This window comes from Acomys minous, assembly GCF_964271855.1.
Source record: "Acomys minous genome assembly, chromosome: 18".
NCBI lineage: Eukaryota > Metazoa > Chordata > Mammalia > Rodentia > Muridae > Acomys > Acomys minous.
Window position 1 is genome coordinate 67,551,706 of NC_140501.1, and position 22,863 is coordinate 67,574,568.

The following is a 22,863-nucleotide window of genomic DNA, read 5'->3' on the forward strand; positions in this document are numbered from 1 at the left end:
TAGCTTTTGCAATCATAAACACAGCAAATCATAATTTATAGCAACAAATCAGTGTAATTAGCAGAAATCATTGGATCAGACATTTTCCCTCTTTCTACAGTGCTTATAATGACTTCCTTTGTTGGTGGGTCTTGTATTCTGTACCAGAAAATAACTCGAAGGATAATAGGCACTTATTATAGAAACCATTAATAACTAAGATTATACCTCTGCATTTGCACATAAACACAATATTCTACTAATTCTTAGCGGGTCAAATTTATACAAGTTATACAGTGGCATTTAGAGCTAGAAACGAATCTGACCAGGAGATTTTGTTCAGTATAGTCTTATCTCCTCATAAAATATTCACATGACTCCCCCTTGTTCTTGTTATTCTTTTGTTTTTCAAGAAGGGGTTTCTCTGTGTAACCCCGTCTTTTGTCCTTGAACTTGCCCTATAGACTAAGCTAAACTGGCCTCGAACTCAGACCTCCGCCTGCCTCCACCTTCCAAGTGCTGGGATTAAAGTCATGGGCACAATGATATATTGCTTGGCAAATTACTCTAATGACTGAAAAGACTCCATCCATGAGACGAGTCAGCCCAGCTGTCAAGCATGTACGGATCCTGCGGGGGACCAGAGCTGAGCTCCCGGCCGCTCCTGTTGAGTGGCTCATAGTCCCCTATAACTCAGGTTCCCAGGGGATCCCACACTTCTGCTCCCTGCTAGCACCCCCGCTCATGCACGTACGTATACACATAATTAAAAAGATAATAGAAATACTTTCCCCCAGACAGGGTTTCTCTGAGTAGCTCTGGCTGTCTTGGAACTCTGTAGATCAGGCTGGCCTGGAATTTAGGAGCCTGCAGGACGGTGGTGGTGAACGCCTTTAATCCCAGCACTGGGAAGGCAGAGACAGGAGGATCTCTGTGAGTTCTAGGCCAGCCTGGTCTACAGAGTGAGTCTCAGGACAGCCAAGGCTAAAGAGAGAAACCCTGTTTTTAAAAAACTTTAAAAGAGAGAGAGTGGGTGGGATAGGACTGCCTCTGCCTCCCAAGAGCTGGGATTAAAAGCGTGGGGTGACCTCCCTGGGTAGTAAATCTGTTTAAAAACAAGTTTTGTAGTTTTTGCCGTGTTGCTCCAGCTTTCCAAATACTGGCCTTTAAACAAATCAAATCAAACAAATAAAAAAAGAACCAAACTTTTTGTATGGAAATTAGTCCGAAGAACTTTAGAAAATGCAGGAATACCTTTTTCAGTGCAGTTTTACCTACTATGAAACTTTGCTTCTTTCCAGTATGACTCTGTCAATGGTCCTTTAAGTCTTGTTTACCCTGTGTGTACTCGTAGATAGTTTGAAATTATTGAACTTAAGGTTGTTTATTTCTTAAGTGAAACTTCTCACTTACTCCTGTTTATAACTAAATGACTCAGTATTTTTAGTTGCTCAGTCGGAACACGCGGCCAGGGCGTGGCGGCTCATGCCTTAAATTCCGTATCTTTTTGTCCCAGGCCTCGGTGATACTTTGAGACCTTGTCTCAAAATACTAAGCACACTGGGAGATTTGTATCCGATGCATAGAAAAGCAGGCAGAAAGGCCATACAACCTGTGGCGATTATGTGTTGCTAATCCTGTTTATAAAAGGATTACCCTAGGAAGTGGCATCCGAAAAGCTGATCGTCGGCTTCTTTGATAAAAAAAAAAAAAAAACAGCTTCATTCCTACATCTAAGTGAGAGGGTAGTGAGGCTTGCTTCTAGGCACGTTCAAGACTATTCTAGAGTTCCTCGCCCTGACTGAGAGGCATCGTGAGTATATGGAAGGAACAGTATTTGGGGCTGAACCAACAGAACTCCAAAAGGGGCCTCAAATCCCTCTAAGGGATCATTAGGGGTTCACCGAGCCAGCCGACCCAAGATGGCCTCCCGAGACAGGTAGCAGGTGCTGCTCCGGTTCGCAGCGCCCCCAGCGGTTGGGGTCAGAGGCCGGCCCTGCCAACCCGGGCCCTTCCCGATTTCCAATCAGGCATATCTGCGGTTGCCTACGTACCCTTCTAAGCCTCAGGACCTCCCAACCCTGCCGAGACTTCCTGGATGGCGCCCAGTTCCGGCCCTCCCATTGGTGGGTGGACGACGGTGGGCGGGCCCAAGAGCATGGAGGCCTAGCAAGCTTGCTTGCGGCGAGGGCTGGCCGTGCTTCGCCGGAAGGCGCCTTGTTCTCCGGGACGGTGGGTTGCAACTCTTGCCCGGGGAAGGAAGCCGCGGGAGTGGCTCAGGTAAGCCTGCGGCGCGCGCGCCCTCCCACCAAGCCCTCTGCCGGAGCCCGGGCCGGTGGTGGGTGGGGTACCACGTCCTCGCTCGCACCCATGCGGCCGCAGGTCCCGGCGGTCAGGTGCGGGATGCTCGGGACTGAACCACTGTCCTTTGTGAGAGGCCGGCGCTGGGGACCGTGCGGGCCGCGGGGCCGTGCTGAGACCGGCCGCGAGGCAGCCGCTGGGGCCACCGTGGAGTTTCGGAGCTTGTCATCGCCCTGCTGGGCGGCGAGGCGCACATTAGAGGCAGTTGCCTTGTTCTCTTCCTCCTTCCCAGGAAGAAAAACTCCCCTGCTCGGTTAAGTCACTCCATACTTTGGACTCCGAAGTGTGAGGCTAGGGTTTTATTTTTGTTTGGCATTTTTTTTTTCTTCTTCTTCTTCTCCTGTCTTAGTAAATGGTGGGTAGGAAAGCCTGGGGTGAACGTGTGCAGATTTGTTATGTACCCGATTTCTGTGGGGCTGTTGCAAAGTAGAGATGATGGGGAAACCGCTCAAGTCTTGTCTTCCTTGACAGGTGTGCTGGGCTCTCTGGTTTTCTGACACATTATGTAAAGTCTTCACTAGGGGATGACCTCCCCCCCTCCTGCCTCTTAGCTAATACTATTTTTTGTTTTGTTTTTTAATTTTTAATTTACCTGTCTCTGGTGTCTCAAAAAAAAAGTGCCTGCCATTGCTGCAACTGTGCATACGCAGCAGCTCCTCTTAAAGGGGGGCAGCCCTGGCGTCGTCCTTAAAGGCTTCCCAGAAGAGGTATGTGCCTTTGCAGTGAGCGAGCAAAGTGAGCCAGAAGTCAGTTGTTAAACACTACGTAATTTTTTTTTTTTTTAAAGAGACATAGTGGGACACATGTGAGGAAGCTGCATCCTTCCAACATCACATCGCTGTCACCTAATCTCTGTTCTGAGTTTGGTGACTCAAGAGATTCTCTCATTGGCTTATTCTAGTGTCATCTGAGATCGTTTTCGGGGGGTGCACATCAGATACTAAAAAATGAGTTTGTAATCTGGATGCTTTTCTTTTCTTTTTCCTTTCTGTTTTGGACGGATCTCGGGTTCTTTGTTTGTTTTGTTTTGTTCTGGACCAGGCTGGCCTCTAACTCACAGAGATCCTCCTGTCTCTGCCTTCCCAGTGCTGGGATTAAAGGCGGCTGTCGTGAACTCACTTTGTAGACTGGGCTGGCTCACAGAGGTCCGCCTGCTTCTGCTTCCCAAGTGCTGGGATTACAGGAGTGCGCCATCACGCCCGGCCTTCTTAATTACAGAATGTTTTCCCGCTAGAAATTTCTTTGTATGGTCTCCTAGCAGGTTCCACAAGTTGTAATCAAATTCTTATGGCGAGAAGTGGGCAGCTTTTGCTGTTGTTACCTTGTTTTTTCTTGGGTGATAGATCCTTTAGTTCTGCAGGCCATGAGGGTGTGTGTGGGTGGGTAGGGTAGGTAGACAAGAGACTCCGAAATAAGAGAGCCAACAAGCCCTGTTTGTTTTGTTTTGTTTGTTGGTTGGTTTGTTTCTAGAGAGTTTCTCTGTGTAGCCTTGGCTGCCTTGGGCTCAGTTTGTAGACCAGGCTGGCCTCAGACTCACAGAGATCCACCTGCTTCTGCCTCCCGAGTGCTGCCCAACCACCTCCCAGCTTATTTTGGTTTTTGAGACAGTGTCATGTAGCCCAGGTTGGCCTCCAAGGAGAATGACCTTGAAGTCTTTCTTGGTCCCTTACACTCTGGCTCCCAGGTTCCTGTATTATACAAATTCAATCCTATCAGAATCTTGAAAGTGGGAACCTTAGTTGAGCTATTTTAGAGTTATTCCAACTATTAAGATAATAAATGGTATGGTAAGAAATACAGTATAATTCTACTTAGGACCTGTTCCAAGTAAAAGTGGTAAGAAAAGGAGTCTGCCAGATGAGGCAAAGATACTGGCCAGTGGAAATTGTATGTGTGCACGCCTGCATGTGGACAGGCTCAGCGGGGTGGGGGCAAGCACAGCTAGGATGTAGCTTTGTGGTAGAGCTAGTACTTAGCGTGTATGGGGCTCTGGGTTCAGTCCTCCCCACCAAATAAAAGAGAAAGAGAAAAAGACAGGCTTTAACTGGCTTAAGGGAGGTTTTAAATTGAAATAACAAAAGAGCAGGAAGAAAGGGTTTGGCGGGGAATGTACGGATAGGGATAGGTTCTACCATACCGCGCGTCTTTTTTGTGTTTGGTCTGTCACGTGCCTCTGGCTCTTTGATTGTCTTTCTTCAAGACTCAAACTGGCCAAGTCCTTTCAGATGTGGATGGACAGTATATGTGCCCAGCTGACTTTGTGTCGCCAGGAAACAGAAGTCTAGTATTTCCTAGAACAGCCTTTCCTGTAGGACTCCTCAGTGAGAGAGGGCGTGTGCCTACTGGGGCAGAATTTTGTGGTAAAAATGACTTTTTCTGTGAAGGAGCAGTTTCTCGTAGGTAATAGATGGTGGTGAGGGGGTTCTTTAAGGGAAACCATTATATATGCCCCCTTTGAAAAGAGAACTTCTTTAAACAGTACTGCGCCTGAAGATTAATTTGAGGGTTCCTGCTTACTAAAAGAAAAAGCCTCAATTATTTTATTTTGTTTTGTTTTGTTTTTTGTTTTTTCCAAGACAGATTTTTCTCTGTGTAACAGCTGTGGCTGTCCTGGACTGACTTTGTAGTCCAGTCTGGCCTTGAACTCACAGAGATCTGCCTGCCTCTGCTGGGATTAAAGGCGTGCACCACCATGCCTGGCAAGCCTCAATGTTGGTTTTTGTTTTTTTTTTGTTTTTTGGTTTTTTGGATTTTTGGTTTTTCGAGACAGGGTTTCTCTGTGTAGCCTTGACTGTCCTGGACTCGCTTTGTAGACCAGGCTGGCCTCAAACTCACAGTGATCCGCCTGCCTCTGTCTCCCAAGTGCTGGGTTTAAAGGCGTGAGCCACCACGCCCGGCTAGGCCTCAATGTTTTTAATCCGTGTAAGAACTACCACATTCAAATGAGTGTCAAATGGTTTTGTGAAGTTATTTACCCACAGCTCTGAACTCTTCCTTCTTTAAAGCTTAAATTAAACCTAATACTTGGAAGAAAAAAAAAGACAAAAATAAAGCCCCTTTCCCTGGAGCCTCCCCCACCCCCCACTAGTAGAAGTCACTGTGCTTGCCTCTGGTCTTGCCTCTGCTGCTGTGGCCAGCCTAGTATTTACTGTCTTTTGGCATTTGATTCACTAGTAGGCGCTCCTGTTTCCTGTGTCATCAATTACGTGTCATCTCCCTCTGGAGTGAGTTTCTAAGCATTCATGGTCTTCCTATTAGGGTGTTGTTCACTTTTTGTCTTAATGCACTGGTCCTGTGATTCGGTGGCTGTCTAGTACCTAAGTGGCAGCTGTATCTTTATGCAACAGGCAAAGCTCTTTTCTTTTGCCTAAAAACTTTATCCAGCTATTCACTGCATTCCAGATGTTGTCCTAGATAAGCCCTTCCCTTTTAACCTCACAGTTTTGTTTTATGTGTGTTTATGAAAGTCAAATTTAGTTTTGTATTTTCTTGCTGTACTTTGTGTTTAAATTTTTTCATCATAAGAGATGAGAGATAAAGCCGGGCGTGGTGGCTCACACCTTTTCGAGACAGGGTCTCTGTGTAGCCTTGGCTATCCTGGACTCACTTTGTAGACTAGGCTGGCCTCCAATTTATAGCTATCCACCTGCCTCTGCCTCCGCCTCCCAAGTGCTGGGATTAAAGGTGTGCACCACCATGCCTGGCTTATGTCTACCTCTTATTAGTATGAATGTTCACATTTTAAGCTACAGAGCATGCTGGTACCCGAGGTTTCTTAGCTGTTCCTTAGGTGATAAGTTCATGCATGAGCATTGTGTATGATTTCCTCCTTTAGTACCTCCATGTCCTTGCTCTCTCACAGTGTTGGCCTCCTCTTTAATTATGCTATATGTATATATGCATATATGTGTGTGTGTTTATGTACATATAAAACCTAGCGCGTCCTGATCGGTGTTGCTTGTGTGTATATGGATTTAGGGTTGGCCGACTATGGAGGGCTCATCTCTACACAGGACAGACTCTTCTTTTAGCGGCCATTAATTGCCTGCAGCTGCTCATCAGGGAGTAGTAGGATCTTGACCAGGGGCAGTTGTTTTTGTTTGTTTGTTTGTCTTTTGTTTACAGACTCATGTTGGTCAGGCTGGCCTTGTGGTCTGCTCTATACTTGTGAGATGGGCTTTGAACGCCTGATCTTCCTTAAGTCCCCTAAATATGCAAAACTGCTCCATACTACCATACGCAGCCTTTTCCTTTAAAAAATTTTTTAATTGCCCATTATGTTCTGTCTTTCGGCAGGATCCCTAAGTTGTCTGATGTCACATGAAGTGAAATGTTCAACTTACATTATCTTATATTTTGCCTTCAGATTGTGACAAGAGTCTTTAAAAACTGAGACACTTAAATTCTGATCACTAATGATAGGTTGAACAGTTTTCAAAGGTCCAGGAGGAGGGGCTGAGTCCAGTTTACAGCACCACCGAAACCCCAGAAACCTCAGAAGGCACAGAGAGCAGTGAGCCTGGCATAGACGCTCACCTCACACCCCTCTTCAGCAGGAGTAGATCCAAGAATATGTTCTAAGCAGTGGGCACTTTAGGAAACTAGACAGAGCGTTACCCTCTTCAAGTTCAGGTTATCATTATATGGCCTCCCTAGTTTATTTGAAAAGATTTCCAAGAATAATTATTTATTAGTATACATGATTACTAATAAGTTCTCTTTATTGTTGAAAGAGTGAAATATCCCTGATTTTATTTCTTCTGCCTGTCTCCAGAGAAATTTATCATATATAACGTCATTTCAAAATGATAGTTCAGTAGCATTCTACTGAAATTACTTAGCAATAATTTCTAGAACTGTATCCTTCCCTGTATATCGTATATCAGCACCTAAAATGGGATAGTGGTAGGCTTTTTGTTGATTCTCCAACAATCCAGTAAGATAATTCCATAATGACCTTTTTGCTCTAAGAGTCTATAACTTAAAAAAAACTTTGATTTATTATTATTATTATTATTATTATTATTATTATTATTATTATTGAGACAGGGTCTCTCTGTGTAGCCGTGGCTGTCCTGGACTCACTTTGTAGACCAGGCTGGCCTCGAACTCACAGCGATCCGCCTGCCTCTGCCTCCCAAGTGCTGGGATTAAAGGCGTGTGCCACCACCGCCCAGCTATTATTATTATTATTATTATTATTATTATTATTGTTGGGTTTTTCGAGACAGGGTCTCTCTGGTTAGCCTTGGCTGTCCTAGACTCACTTTGTAGACCAGGCTGGCTTTGAACTCACAGCGATCCGCCTGCCTCTGCCTCCCAAGTGCTGGGATTAAAGGCGTGTGCCACCACCGCCTGGCTGCTATTATTATTATTATTATTATTATTATTATTATTATTATTATTATTATTATTTTGGTTTTTCGAGACAGGGTCTCTCTGTTTAGCCTTGGCTATCCTAGACTCACTTTGTAGACCAGGCTGGCTTTGAACTCACAGCGATCCGCCTGCCTCTGCTTCCCAGTGCTGGGATTAAAGGCGTGCGCCACCACCGCCCGGCTATTATTATTATTTTAAATAGTCTCTTTACATAGCCTGGCTGTCCTTTAGCTCGCTTCGTAGACCAGGCTGGCCTTGAATTTACAGAGAATCTACTGCCTGTCTCCCAAATACTGGGATTGAAGGCATGCACCACCACACCTGGCACTTTTATTTATTTATTTATTTTAAAGATTCACTTAATGTAGCCAGATGTGGTGACACACGCCTTCAATACCAGCACTCAGGGAGGTAGATCTCTGTAAGTTTGAGGCCAGCCTGGTCTATAAAGAGTCCAGGAGAGCCAAGGATACACAGAAGTCCTCTCTCATGTGGGGGGAAGGGTTGGTTTATTTTTTTTTAAAGATTCATTTATGCATGTGTATGTGTCTATGTTGGTGTTTGCACATATGTATGGGTGCTGTGCACTTAGAAAGGCCAGAAGAGGGCACTAGAATCACAGGCCTTTGCAGGAGATCTGGCTGGTTAGGTCGGTGGACATTGGATCTGAACTGTGGTCAGAGCTGTCTCTAGCACACAAACAATCCCCCCTTTTTTTAAATTTTGAGGCAGGATCTTACTTTATAACCCAGGTTGGCAAGGATCCAATAACTAGACTGGCTTGGCTTGTTTGCTGGTGTTAAGAGTTATTTATCTTACCTATTTTCATGTACCTTAAGTGTATGTGCAGCACCTGCATGTTGATGGCACCTGTGAGGGCCAGGAGAGTGCATCCGCTCCCCAGGGCTGGGGCTGCTGCTGGGTGTGAGCTGCCCCGTGATGATGCTAGGCACCAACCACATTCAGGTCCTCGGCAAGGGCCGCAAGTGCTCTTAAACATGATGCCAGCATCCAGCTTCCGGCCTCAGCTTCCTGAACGCTGGGGATATACACATGAGTCCCGTGCTTAGCTCATAACCTATAACATTAGGTCAGTAACTTTCTGAGAAACGTTATATAGTAAGTAAATTTCTTTCTTTCCTTTTTGGTGTGCTTAGAGATTGAACTCAAAGTTTTGTTCGACTATTGAACTACACCCTCAGTCATAGCTGAATTAAAAAAAAAATGTAGCTGGACATTGGTGGTACACGCTTTTAATCCCAGCACTCAGGAGGCAGAGACAGGTGGATCTCTGAGTTGGAGGACAGCCAGGGCTACACAGAAACTGTCTCAAGAAACAAAAATGAAGCAAAACAAAAAATTATGTGTATAAGTGTTGCCTGCATGTATATATGTGACCATGTGCATGCCTGATGCCCAAAGAGGCCAAAAGAGGATGTTGGATCCCCTCTCTTTCCAGCGCCCCCTCCCCCCTCTATCTCTCTCTTTTTTTGGTTTTTCAAGACAGGGTTTCTCTGTTTCTCTGTGTATCCTTGGTTGTAGACCACGTTGGCCTCGAACCCTAACCTGCCTCTGCCTCCAAGTGCTGGGATTAGAAGTGTGCACCACCACACTGGCTATGATTGAATTCTTAAAGTCATTTGAGAGGCAGGCAAGATATCAAACAATTGTGAATCCTTCAGGGTTTTTGGAATTGTCTCTTGTGGTCATTATAGAAACCTTTAGAATTTCCTGTCTTTTTTTTTTTCTTTTTATTTAAATCCCAGGCTGGCGTGGTGGTGCACGCCTTTAATCCCAGCACTCGGGAGGCAGAGGTGGGCGGATCGCTGTGAGTTCTCGGCCAGCCTGGTCTACAAAATGAGTCCAGGACAGCCAAGGCTACACAGAGAAACCCTGTCTCGAAAAAACCAAAAATAAAAATAAAAATAAAAAAATAAAATAAATCCCACTACATATTTTGCGAATTCACTGCATATATCTTTGAGAATTATTCCTCCAGGATATCAGTATTTATAAGTAAATTGTTCCATTAGTGATAGATTTTTTTTTAGGTTGTTTTTTTGAGAAATTAGTGATTTTTTTTTTTTTAAATAGCTTAGTTGCAGTCCAGATAACAGAATTTGAGGAAGGAATAAGATTTTATTACACATACATTTGCCTAAGTAAGCTACATGAAAGAGAAGCTTTTTCTTTTTCTTTTCTTTTTTTTGAGACAAGGTATCTCTGTGTAGCCTTGGCTATCTTAGACTCACTTTGTAGAACAGGCTGGCCTCAAACTCACAGCGATTCGCCTGCCTCTGCCTCCCAAGTGCTGGGATTAAAAGTGTGTGCCATCACCGCCTGGCTGGAGAAGCTTTTTCTAATTGATTTCTTTTTATTTCTTTTGATGAAATATAGGTATGGGGCTCAAGGCCTTGTATGTGATAGGCCAGCACTAGCCCAGTGAGCTGTTATCATCTATTTCTGGATTTTTCCTTTTTTCTTTTCTTGGAGTTTTGTTTCTGTCTTGTGGGGAGAGGGGAGGTTTGGAGACAGGGTTTCTACATAGCCCTGGCTGTCCTGGAACTTACTATGTAGACCAGGCTGTCCTTGACCTCACAAAGATCTGACTGCCTCTGCCTCCTGAGTGCTGGGATAGAAGGTGTGTGATACCATGCCTGGTGTGACTAGGGGTTTTGTTGTTGTTTGGTTTGGTTTGGTTTTACTAGGGACTAGCAAAATACATGAAAACAATTTCAGTGTTTTATTTTTTCCTTGTTTCTCACCTATACTAATCTTTTTTATTTATTTGTTTCTTCCTTTTTTTAAAAAAAGATTTATTTATTTTTGTTTTATTTATGAGCGCTCTGCCTGCATGTACACTTGCATCCCAGAAGAGGGCATCAGATCACGTTATAGAGGGTTGTGCTAGGAATTGAACTCTGGACCTCTGGAAGAGCAGTCCGTGCTTTTAACCACTAGGCCATCTCTCCAGCCCCTAATCTTTTTTCTTTCTAAAAATATTTAAACTTGTGTGGGTGTGTGCACTGAGTGCAGGTGCCCATGGAGGCCAGAGGCATCATATTCTTTTAGAGATGGAGTTATAGATGGTTGTGAGCCACTTCCAATGGATGCTGGGAACCAGTCTCTGCCAGAGCAGCCTATGTTCTTATCTGCCGAACCATCTCTTCAGCACCTTCTTTCTTAAAAAAAACCTATAAAGTCCCTTCCTAGAGGGATATATCAAGTCAGCTCCCTATTTACATGTGGATGTATAAATAATACACAGAGTTTTTACCTGTCTTTTCTATCTTGTTAGGGAATTTTTTTTAATGAGGCATTTAAATATTTGTACAGGTCTTGGTTGTTGCTTTTTACTTCTCTCCTGCAAGTTGACAGAGCTAAGTGCTGGAGACAGGCCTGCAAACTACCAAGGCCCAGCCTAGCCAGCTGAGGAATTGTAAGTTCCCACAGGAAGGCTTTGAGAGGGGAGTGGAACTGTTCCAGATAGATGCTGAGATACTCCTGTCCACTGAGGTCCTTTCTGTGTGTTAGGACCAGGTCTCTTCACCCTGCTTCTCCAGCTGGGAAGCCCAGCTGTGTCTTGGTCTCCATCATTCTGCTCTGCAGATCAGCTCTGCTAAGTCTCTATCTAATGAGCATATTTTTGTTTGTTTGTTTTTTGTTTTATTTTTTTGAGACAGGGTTTCTCTGTGTAGCCCTGGCTGCCCTAGACTTACTTTGTAGACCAGGCTGGCCTTGAACTCACAGCGATCCGACTGCCTCTGCCTCCCGAGTGCTGGGATTAAAGGCGTGCACCGCCACACCCGGCGAGTGGCCCCCTCTTAACTGCTGAGCCCTGTACGGCTTCTTTTGCTGTGTGTGATGCTATGTCTGCTATTGGTCCTAAAAAATGAAGATACTTAGGATTCTGTGCTGCTTTTGGGAATGTTTCTGGAGGGAAGCGTGTCTCTACTCACTTGTTGTCAGTGTTCAGCAGGAAGACGTGCCCTGTGCTCAGAACCCTCCTCATTACTCTTTGAGGCTTCCCTCACACCTTTGGCTGGAGGTTAGATACATTCTTCACTGAAAGTACAGTGAATGCCCATTTCCACCAAGACAGGTTATAAATAGTTTTGCCCTTGAGGAACGTGCATTCTAACAGGGGAGGGAAAGACATAAAAAACTGGATAACTGTAGTTGGTTATCCAGCCTCCACTTAAAAGGGAGCAGTATTGGCTGTTGAGAGACTTTATTGATTATTAGGGGTTTTTGTTGTTGTTGTTGTTGTTGTTTGTTTGTTTGTTTTTGTTTTTGTTTTTGGTTTTTCAAGACAGGGTCGCTCTGTGTAGCCTTGACTGTCCTAGACTCACTTTGTAGACCAGGCTGGCCTCGAACTCACAGCACCCGCCTGCCTCTGCCTCCCAAGTGCTGGGATTAAAGGCGTGCACCACCACGCCTGGCTTTTTTTTTTTTTTTTTGGATAGAGCCTTTTTCTCTCCCCGGTTTGCCTGGAACTCTATTTGTGGCCCAGGCTCTCTGCCTCCTGAGTGCTGACGCTAGAGCCCTGAACCATCATGCCTGGCTAAGAAAGAATGTGTAGTAGGGCATACACCTCAGGACACAGTGGTTAGGGTGCCTGAAGGTACATTGCCTACATTGGAATCTGACTGACACTGCTTTTTACCAGCTGGAGGATCTTGACAAATTAACAATCTTTCTATATCTCATTTTCCTCAAGATAGTTATTTCAGGCTTGTTAAGAAAACTAGGGGTGGGTATATGTAGTTCAGGAGTAGAGCAGTCCCTGGGTTCAGTTCCTTCGTACCGTGTGCAGTTGGGGGAGGGAGGTAGAGAAAAAGGAAAAGGAACAGATTAAATAGACAAGAATCAGTTACACGACAGTCATGGTGGTCCAGCGATAACCCGAGCCGGTGGAGCAAAGGTAGACAATAAACCGGAGATATTTAGAAGATGGGAAATTTAAATGTTGGATGTAGGAGGTAAAGAAGAGGATGTCTGGTTTCTGGCTGTGATTGGGCGGAGGTTGCTGGAAGGTGGTCGTTATGTATGGTGGTGGGAGACTGGAGAGGACACCAAGGAGGAGTGTTGAGTAAGCAGTTAGGTAGAGCAGCAGTCAGGAGATGGTGTCCTGCTCAGAAGTAGAGATGAAAGGCATGAGAGCAGGTAGATCATTCATTGAAGAAAAGAAGGAATAGTAATTGAGGCAGATATCCTTGAGAAAACAAACAAACAAACAAAAAAAGAGCGGTGGGCCAAAGTGAAACTCAGTACCCATACCCAAGGATAAGAGAGCAGAGAAGAGGCTACAGAGGCAGAGTGAAAAGCTGACTGTGCTACCCTGAAGCCAGGAGCAAGCTGTGTGAGGACTGGGTGGTTTTCTGCAATCATATGTGCTTGGTACTCACAGGGGCCAAAAAAGGGCATCAGATCCTCCAGAAATGGAGTTGGATGGTTCCAAGCCACCATATGGGTGCTGGACACTGAAACTCTGTTCTGCCAGAGCTGCAGGTGTTCTTTTTTTTTTTTTTTAATATTTTATTTAATTTCAATTTATGTGCATTGGTGTGAGGGTGTCAGATCTTGGAGTTACAGACAGTTGTGAGCTGCCATGTGGGTGCTGAGAATTGAACCCAGGTCCTTTGGAAGAGCAGGCAGTGCTCTTAACCACTAAGCCATCTCTCTAGCCCGCCGCAGGTGTTCTTAACTTCTTTTTTTTTTTCCGCAGGTGTTCTTAACTTCTTTTTTTTTTTCCTCCTTTATTAGCTTATTCTTGTTACATCTCAATGGCTATCCCATCCCTTGTATCCTCCCATTCTTCCCTCCCTCCCATTTTCCCCTTATTCCCCTCCCCTATGACTGTTCCTGAGGGGGATTACCTCCCCCTGTATATGCTCATATGGTATCAAGTCTCTTCTCGGTAACCTGCTGTCCTTCCTCTGACTGCCACCAGGTCTCCCCCTCCAGGGGACTGAGACCTGCCTTGGTGGTCCCCACTAGTGGATAATTTTCCATTAACACAATTGACCACTCTTCATCCTACACTCTCCTTGCTTCTGTGCCGTACGCTTGCTCTCTTCGTTTCTAGTTCTTCTTTCTCTGTTTTCTTAAGTTGGCATGGCTCATTCTGATCCTTAAATTCTAATGGCCTCTTTTTATTAGCTCTTGTCTTCTATTCTAAACAGCATTTGGCCTCCAGCTAAGTGTTTTGTTTAATCTGCATAGTATTAAATTAGTTGTCTGCACTTAGAAATGTAAATTTTATATACAACTCTACATTTCTAACTTTTGAAAAGTGTGAATTTTTCTCTTCTTTTTCTGTGTGTGTGTGTGTGTGTGTATATATATATATAAAATATTAAAGATTGATTTGTGCATTTGTATATATAAGCACTCTATTTGCATGTATGACTGCATGACAGAAGAGAGCATCAGACAGAAGAGGGCATCAGACTCCAGTATAGGTGGTTGTGAGCCACCGTGTGGTTGCTGAGAATTGAATTTGGGGCCTCCAGAGGAGCAGCCAGTGCTCTTAACATCTGAGCCATTTATCCAGCCCCAGACATATATTTCTTAGAGCAGCTGCTTTGTTTAAAATGGACCTAGGGCCCAGCGGTAATTGGATGTGCCTTTAATCTCAGCACTCAGGAGGCAGAGGCAGGTGGATCTATGTGAGTTCAAGGCTAGCTTGGTTTGCAGAGCAAGTTCAGGGCAGCCAGGGCTACACAGAGAAACTCTCAAAAAACAAAAATAAAACAAAATGGACCTGTAGAGTCCAGGCACTCTTTTTTTTTTTTTTTTTTTTTTTTTGTTGTTGTTTGTTTTTGTTTTTTTTGAGACAGGGTTTCTCTGTGTAGCCTTGGCTGTCCTGGACTCACTTTGTAGACCAAGCTGGCCTCGAACTCACAGCGATCCACCTGCCTCTGCCTCCCGAGTGCTGGGATTAAAGGTGTGCGCCACCATGCCCAGCTCAGGCACTCTTTTAACTCCTGAGGAAGAGGCAGGTGAATCTCTGAGTTCCAGGCCAGCCAGAGCTATGTATTGAAATCCTGGTTTCTCCAATTGCTCATAGACACCAACATTTTCTTAATGACGTTAAAGAAGTTTGGTGGTTTTTTGTTTTTCCCCTTTTTTCTGTTTTTTTTTTTTTTTTTTCTTTTCTGTTTTTGAGACAGGGTCTCTCTACATATTCCTGAATGTCCTGGGACTCCGTATGTAGACCGGGCTGGCCTCAGACTCAACAGAAATCCACCTGCTTCTGCTTTCTGAGTGCTGGCATTAAAGGCATATGCCACCACGCCCTGCCAGAACTTTTTTTCTTTCTTTTTTTTTTTTTTTTTTTGTTTTGTTTGTTTGTTTGTTTTTTGGTTTTTTGAGAGAAGGTCTCTCTGTGTAGCCTTGGCTGTCCTGGACTCCCTTTGTAGACCAGGCTGGCCTCGAACTCACAGCGATCCGCCTGCCTCTGCCTCCCGAGTGCTGGGATTAAAGGCGTGCGCACCACGCCCGGCTGCCAGGACAGTTTTTCTTATACTTGATTTTCTGCTCCACTCTTACACCTACCACCTAGTTATGACAACTCTCTAAATCTATCACCAAACTGGACTTTCCTACAGTCATTGAATGTTACAGTTTGACTTGTTCAGTATGCCTAAATTCCACGGTTTTATCTCATTCATTTCTGGGTCCTCTTCCTCCTTCCTATCATATTTTGAATCATATTGCTATAGTTCATACCTCAGTCATCTTGCTAGGTAGGATTCAGAAAGGGGATTTATTGGAAGGTTATCAGGTGGTTCACAAAATTAAGGTTTAAAAGATGGTCTGAAAGCAAGAGAGATGTGCCCACAGAGACTGGAGTCCTAACGCGGAGCAGTCTGGTTCTGCATGGAGCTTTCTTTTTGGTTTTTTGAGACAGGGTTTCTCTGTGTAGCCTTGGCTGTCCTAGACTCGCTTTGTAGTCCAGGCTGGCCTCGAACTCACAGCGATCCACCTGCCTCTGCCTCCCGAGTGCTGGGATTAAAGGCGTGCACCACCACACCCGGCTCCTGCATGGAGCTTTCCATCCAAGACCTCACACTTATTCTCACTGTGTGTAACACATTAGTAAATCTCCAGTATCTGTCCCTCTTCTGGGTGCACTGCAGCCTGCTAACTGACGCCATATCTTCTGATCTTCCGTCCCCTCAAAGCCAGAGTTAGGTAACCAAACTTAGTTCTGATCGTGCCATTCCATCTGTCTCTGTGGATTTCTGCACACCTGTAAGCAGTGGCTCATACTGTCTGGCCCTTACCCACCCTGCAGCTTCATCTCTCATTTATGTTTGGCGGATTGAGCCACTGAATTATGTGTTTTATACCGCTTTTCTTTTCTTTTCTTTTTTTGAGACAGGTTTCTCTGTGTAACAGCCCTGTCTTGGACTCACTGTGTACACCAGGCTGGCCTCAAATTCACAGTTCCAGAGATCCCACCTGCCTCTGCCTCCCAAGTGCTAGAATTACAGGCATATGCCATCATGCCTGGTGTGTAGGGATTATTTAAATTTGGATCCCTAATATTATCAACTTAGTAGTATACTCAATAAATATTTAGATAACAGGGCATGGTAATCCTGAAATCATACCTGTAATCCCAGCACTGGGGAGCCTGAGGCAGGAGAATCACCATGAGTTTGTGGCCAGCTTGAGATAGTGACTTCTAAAGCAATGTGGATTGTATACTGTGAGACTGTCTCAGACAACAAGAGTTGAGATAGTGAAGGGATGTAGATCTTAGAACATAAGGTTTTAATACAGCAAATGAAGGGTGGTACACAATTTGCATGCAGCAGTATTGACTAGACCCATATGAGAAAAAAAACAGTAATAGTAACTTGGCTTTTTGACTAGTATGTCTATGTTGAATAACAGTGGAAATCAGGACAGACAAGGCAAGGTGTGCTATTAAACTTTGTTTCGTTTTCACCTGCCTTAGCCTCCTCTGTGCTAGTGTTGTAGACATGCCCCATGCAGTTACAAGAGTAACAGGCTGTCTCTGAAAGTTCTCAAGCATGAAGTTCGTTTGGTCAGATTGTCTATTAGGAAGTTAATGTGGTGCAGGATGGATTCGGAGGAAGAAAGATCAGTGATGAGACTTCTACACAAGCAACTGCACAAGTAAGAGAAAGCCGCAAAACTGCAAGTCCTGACTTTGCTACTTAGTTTCTTAGTTGGATCCTTCAGCGCCTTGGTTTTCTCATCTATACAAAGTAGTTGACTTATAATCATAGCGCAGTGCGGGCACCTGAGGTCTGTTCTAATACACTGCAGTCGTGTCAGTAGAACTTGGCAGTTTATTGGATGCTAAGTACGAAGGAGGATTCAGAGCCAAAGTGAACAGGAAGCCGTTACAGTCTAACGGGGTACTCCTGGCCTGTCTAGTGGTAGGTGACAGTGGGGTCTTCAAAAGTAGCAAGTCTAAGTTCAAATTGATCGTCGTCCCCCCCCGCCCCCCACTCCCGCCCCACCCTGCCCCGATTCTGAGCCCAGAGTACAGAAAAATAAGATTTGCGTGTTAGGGATCCTTTTCAGAGTGAACAGTGGTCCCAAGTAAAGCAGCTGTTTGTAGTTACCAGTTTTACTTTGGGGGATTTTGGCTTGCATACCATCTCTGTGGCGCTAATCTGCTCAGCAACAGCAGGAATGGGCAGAGATGGCTAAATCGGTGGACTGTTTAGAGAGAAAGGATGGGGGCTTAGCCCTCGGGTAGGACTGGGTGTATTTTGGAGGGGACAGGGCCAATTTGTTAGAGGCACCTGAGCTAACTCTGTAGAAGCAGAAGTGTCAGGCATGCAAGCCAACTTCCTGAGTTGCAGCACAGAATGTCTTGTCTTGGAAGAGCCAAACACTGCATGCCCAGCAACGTAGTGCCTGGGCACCTTGTGCAGGGGAGTGGGAGGGAGTGACAGGGCCACCGGAAGACAGGGGTTCCAGAGGGAGGCGGAGCTGGCCTAGTGCAGAACATCTCCCCGGAGTTCTACGCGGCTGTGTGAGGGTGTGGGTGCTAAGAATCAACCCTCAGGATTGTTCTCCTGCCCCTTCGTTTTCAAGCAAGCTGCAGGCTTGGTCTCGGCCTTAGAAACCGGATAGGCCTCTCTGTGCGCTCTCAACCTAACATGCGGGGGAAGGGAGCTGCCTCTAGTCCCGCCCTTGCGCTGTTTTGCGTCTCTGCGCTTTCGCTTGAGTGGCAGTGTGTCTCAGCCAATGAGAGTGTGGGGCGGGCAAGCGCATCAAGTTAGGTTACGCAGAAGGAGGGGAACTGGTGCTGGAGAGACAGCAAGAAGCGAACCGGCCGCACGGCCACCGCAGGTAAAGCCACCTTTGCCTCCCACTGGGGTGAGGTGCAGGGCCTTTTCACCTTCGGGCCTTGCTAGGCCTCTCATCTTGCAGCTTGCGTCCTAACGTTGTTGCTTCCATGGGCATCACACCCCCACCCCCACCACCCCCCGCACCTTCCCGTCTTGACCATCCCCACCTCGGAGGGTGCCCCTCCACCCCCCACCCCGATAGCTTCTTCGCTCAAGTGCATGTACTTCAACTCCATTTGGGGGCTCCAGTTGCCTGAAAGTCTCGTGCCTCTGCTTGCCTCTGCCGTATGGGCCTTACTGGCACCAGCCCCGGCAGTAAGAGCAGGTAATGTACCCGGCCCCCCTCCACCCCCACTTCCAGTGGCGTTTTCAAAACCCCTGCATCAATCTACTTCTTTTCCCTTTCCCTGTATGCGTTACACAGTTTCTACAGTTTCCTTCTTGGCTTTTGAAAAATACATGCTTTTAGGTTTCATGGTTGGCTATTTAGCTTTCTCTGTTTTTAACGAAGTGCTGTTACCAGCCATATTTGCCTCCAAATGTCTACATTCTTAATTTAGGTATGTTTTTTCTTTCAGTGATTAGAAAACAGAAACAGAGTTGCCACTCATTTGACAGAATGGTGAAGATAGAGAAAATGGCCTAGACTCTCTTATTTATTTGAGGAGGCCTGAGAGGCCCCAGTTAATAGCACCATTTTCTTGTGTTCTCTATCCTTCCGTCCTGGTCAGTCTTTGACCCCAACTTATGATTTCGTTCACTCTGAATGTCTCCTAGTTTATGCTTAAGGTTTGAGATTCTCTTAAGTCTCACAAATGTCTCAATGCCATAATTTTTAGTGCTCTGCTGCTGTAAGTTATATTGGGTTGTTTTTAGCTATCATGATTATCTTATTTTCAAAGTATTTCCTGTTTACATTTCTTGTTTAAGCTTCTATCCATCCTATGTTTTAATAACTGAAGTTTATGTCTGCCTCTAGCTCATCTTCCTGAAAAAGATTCCCTACAAGGTTTATACTTTGGAGTAAAATACTTTATTCTCTGAGTCTTTGAGCATAGAGGTTAAATGGACATGAGCAATGCTTTCTAAAACTGTGTACTACAGGAAAAAGTCAGCATTGCTCAATATGGCATTTGTTGATTATCATCTAAGGAAAGGAGGGATCTATAAATGGAGAACCTGTGTCTCTAGTTCAGTTTATGTAACTTCATCTGTTGGAAGATGAAATGATGCCTATTGCAGTATTTTTCTTTCATTGTAACAGTAAGTACAATAAATGCCCTCTGGGGATAGTGTCCGGTAGCCCAGGGGTACTAGTGACTTTTTTCATGCTGTTGTCTTTCTTTCTACTGACATCAGCTCCCTTACCCATTGTTTTTTACAGATCCTTTCTGGTCAAGATTTTGTCCACTTGTACTGACAATAATAGAAACAACGAAATGTAAAACTGCAAATACAGAACTAATGCTGAGTGCACATTTGAAAACTACACTCACCACACCCTCCTAAGCTCTTTCTCGTGGACCTGACCTTTCACCCTTGTTTACAGTCACTGTTTAGTTGAAAAGCATGAAGATATTGGGGTAGATGACTAAAATAGAATTAAAATTTGTTGGAATAAGATAGACAAGTAATAGAAACAGGCAAGATTGAGGCAAAACACAAGGACCAGAGAGTTGGAACACTGATGTTCCCGAAAGTGATTAAGTACAGCCACTAGGTTTGCACATGCCTGTGTTTCCCTTTGGGGCAGTGGTAGGTCAAGACAAAAGTCAGATGTCACTTTGTTATCTAGATAGTTACTTTACCTTAAAACCTGGAAAACAGCCTCTTATTGGTTTATCAGGATTTGAAATGTGGAAAGAGAAATGCCTAAGCTGGTAAACTCAGCTGTGTATGAGTGCAGGCAGGATGGCCCACAAGTAGCAAAAAACGGATGTGTTTGAAATGGGAGCCAGAGTCGGGAGCTAGGGTGCAGTCTCACAGGAGAGCTGTCGCTGTAGCGCAGGCTAAGGGATTGAGAAGCAGTAATACTCTTTATTGTGGGGTCAAATCAGGTGCAAGGGTTGGTTTTGCTATGTAGCCTTGGCTAGCCTGGTGCTCTCTCAGGCTGTCCGCAAAACTTATCCAGTCCCGTTGCCTCAGCCTCGAAAGTTCTGGGGTTGCAGGGTGAGCTGCCACACCTGGGAAGGCTTTTGACTTATTGAATCTAAACTGACAAGTAGAAAGCCCAAATTTGGTCAAAGAGCCGGGTAAGATCTCATGCCTATAATCTTAGCACTCAGGAAGCTGAGGCAGGTGGGTGCTTGCAAGTTTGTGGCCACCCTGGACTACAAAGGCCCTGTTCAGTTTTTTGTTTGCTTGCTTGCTTGCTTGATTTTTGTTTTTGTTTTTTAAGTAAAGTCTTTGTGGTGTCTCATGCTTTTAATCACAGCGCTTGGGAGGTTGAGGCAGGCCTGAGTTTGAGGACAGTCAGGGCTACACTGAGTAACCCTGTCTGGGAGAAAAATAATCACAAAAAAGTAAGGCCTGCCTGATGTTGTGGTGCACGTGGTGGTTTCCAGCACTGAGGGGCAGAGGCAGGTGGATCTCTGAGTTTGAGGACAGCCAGGGCTACACTGAGAAATCCTGTCTCAAAAACAAGCAGATAAACAAGTAATCTCAAACCCATGCTTTCTAGTACGCTTGTCTTCTTTTCCTCTTAACGTCATGTTTAAGCCCATACTTAAACCCATTTATTTATTTATTTCACACACACTTCAAAAAAGAGAAGTTTGGCAAGCAAGAACCAAGAGATAATACACTGGCTGTTAAAGCTTAATAATTGACTTACACATAGGTGAAAAAAAAATTCAGGAAAAAAAAAGTGCAATTACTGTTTCTCGTTATAAAGTACCATCTTTGGTCCAGTCTGGTAGTGCAGACCTGTAATCATAGCTCCTTTGGAGGCTGATGTAGAAAGACCACAAGTGCAAGGTCTGCTTAGTCTACAGAGTAATGTCAAGGCCAGCCGGTGCAACTTAGTGAGGCACTGTCTCAGTAAAAGGTGAACTCAGGGGCTGCAGAGACGACTCGGTGGGTAAGTGCTCTCCCGGAGGGCGGCCTGGGCTTGGTTCTCAGCTCCCACGTGGAGACTCAGCTGTCAGTACCTCTAGTTCCAGGGGATCTGACACCCCCGGCCTCTGCAGGCACCAGGTGTGCATGTGGTGCAACAACATGCACGTAAACAAAACACAGACAAATTTTAGGGAAATATATATTTTTGAGACAGGGCTCTGTATAACCTTGGCTATCCTGGAATTCACTATGTAGACTAGGCTGGCCTAGAAATCAAAAATACCCTCCTGCCTCTGCTTCCCAAGTGCTGGAATTAAAAGTGTATGCTACCATGCTTGACCCAAAATAAAACTTCTCATTTAAAAAAGAAAAGTAAGATTAACTCTGTGGTGATGTTCTTCCTTGGTATCCTCGGGTCCCTTGGTCCAGTTACCGAGATTGCAAAATGGAAAGCGATTTCTACTGGACAGAGTGACATATGTATAATCTTAGCCCTGTTGAGACTGATGCAGGAGGATTGCCAAGCCCAAAGCTAGCCTAGGCAACATAGGAAGACTGGCTTATAAGCAATTTTCTTTTAAATGTCTTCGCTTGAAGTTGGCTCCTGGAGTAGGTGGGAATAGAATGAGTAAGTAACAAGGTATATGAAAGGTGTATTTACATAAGCTATTGTCAGGGTAAACTTGTAGTTAGTAGATATTTTCATTGTAGTGTTTGTGCTGGGACTTCAGGCATGAGCCACCATACTGTTCTTGTGCTATTGCTTTTGTACAACATTTACCTGCCGATGTTTACTGTAATTTTTCCGACAGTAGAAGATGGAAGATCATAGGTGACAAAACGGGCCATAACTACTAAAAAAGTTGAGACTTAAGGAAATGTATAAAATTTTGAATAGGTTTTCATTATATCAAATATGTGTAACTGTGCTGGTTACCATTTTGAGTAACTTGTGGACAAGTATTAGAAGTTGGAATGGGCTGGTGAAATGGTTTGGCCAAGAGTAGAACTGATACAGATCCTAGGACTTGAAAGTATTCAGTTATTGAAGCCTAGAGGAGACACTGACCTATATTCTATTGTTATATAAAGATACCTGGCCACTGAGCATACACACCTGTTATCTCAACACTTGGGAGGCTGAGGCAGGAGGATTATGAGTTTGAGGCCATCCTGGAATAACCTCTATTATATACTAAGACCTTGTCTCAGAAACAAAGCAAGAACACTGTAAACCCCCCACCCCCATACACATGTGCATGCAAACACAGGCCTTCACTCACACAAGCACATAGAAGAAAGCTTGAAAATTCTATGGAAAAGTCTTTTTGTTAAATCTACATTATGTTTCTGGCACAGAGTTCTTTTTTTTTTTTTTTTTTTAACATTTATTTATTATATATACAGTGTTCTGCCTGCATGTACACCTGCAACACAGAAAAGGGCATTATATCACGTTACAGATGGCTGTGAGCCACCGTGTGGTTGCTGGGAATTGAACTCAGGACCTCTGGAAGAGCAGGCAGTGCTCTTAACCTCTGAGCCATCTCTCCAGCCCTCTGGCACAGAGTTCTTATTTGATGTCTTCAGATAGCTAGAAAAAAAGGATCTTATCAAGTAAGGCTTTCCTGGATTGGCACTGACGTTATATACTCTTCTTTAAAGGTTTCTTGTTACTGTGGATATGCGGGTGTCCATGCCAGGGTGCATGTGTGAAGGTCAGAGGACAGCCCTGTAGACTCAG

General features: G+C 44.7%; 1 protein-coding gene across 4 annotated transcripts in view; it reads left to right on the plus strand.

The window, feature by feature from the left end:
- Positions 1-2,102: 2,102 nt before the first annotated feature.
- The window catches only part of CHD8 (chromodomain helicase DNA binding protein 8), a 74,916-nt gene continuing 54,155 nt past the window's right edge, over positions 2,103-22,863 (plus strand). For 2 of the 4 annotated variants that reach the window (XM_084767329.1, XM_084767332.1), the window contains exon 1: positions 2,103-2,259. The gene's annotated coding sequence lies outside the window, so the exon portion shown is untranslated. Of the gene's footprint in view, positions 2,260-17,980; positions 18,064-22,863 lie in introns of those variants that run through there. The other 2 variants (XM_084767331.1, XM_084767330.1) reach the window with 2 other exon arrangements.